This window comes from Corylus avellana, unplaced genomic scaffold (genome assembly GCF_965113065.1).
Source record: "Corylus avellana unplaced genomic scaffold, dhCorAvel1.hap1.2 HAP1_SCAFFOLD_326, whole genome shotgun sequence".
NCBI classification, from domain to species: domain Eukaryota; kingdom Viridiplantae; phylum Streptophyta; class Magnoliopsida; order Fagales; family Betulaceae; genus Corylus; species Corylus avellana.
This window is the reverse complement of record NW_028290678.1, coordinates 7,671-8,267: the sequence shown is the minus strand read 5'-3', so window position 1 is coordinate 8,267 and position 597 is coordinate 7,671. Positions and strand designations below refer to the sequence as shown.

Here is a 597-nt window from a genome sequence, read left to right as displayed (position 1 = left end):
AGGCGACACCCAGATTTGAACTGGGGAAAAAGGATTTGCAGTCCCCCGCCTTACCGCTCGGCCATGTCGCCAAAACGATACAAAAAATATATGAAAATATTCCATTTTTTTTTTGGGGGGGGGGGGGTTATTCATTTTTGTACTTGTATCTTGAATACTGTTTTATTTAATCCCTTTCCTAAAAAAGATCCTTACTTTTCTCTTTGGATTGGATACATTTCTTCGATTGATTGTACAGTATCTTAAAACAAACACACTATTTAAAAACACCCCTCCCCCCCTTTATATTCTTTATATTGAAAAACCTATTGTGGATTTTCAGTCACAAAACAAAAATTCAGGATAAATTTGAACCATTAACCATTGACTGTGAATTTGAATTCATGAACGATTCCCGGGTTTGAATATAAAATTGTGTTTTCCTAATGATATAAAAAAATCCAAATGGATACATAACTAAACTAATCAATATTGATTAGTTTCAATAAAAAAAATCCTTCTTAATTTCAATCATAACAGCAATTATGAATATATGTAAACCCCGGAATATAACTTGTTACACAGATATTATCTAAATCTAATCGGGTATCTTATCTG

At 32.0% G+C, this 597-nt stretch overlaps 1 non-coding gene across 1 annotated transcript; it reads right to left on the bottom strand.

Annotated features, from left to right (window-relative positions):
- TRNAC-GCA (transfer RNA cysteine (anticodon GCA)) lies at positions 1 to 71 on the bottom strand. The gene has a single exon. It is a non-coding gene; the product is annotated as a tRNA-Cys (tRNA).
- Positions 72 to 597: the final 526 nt, after the last annotated feature.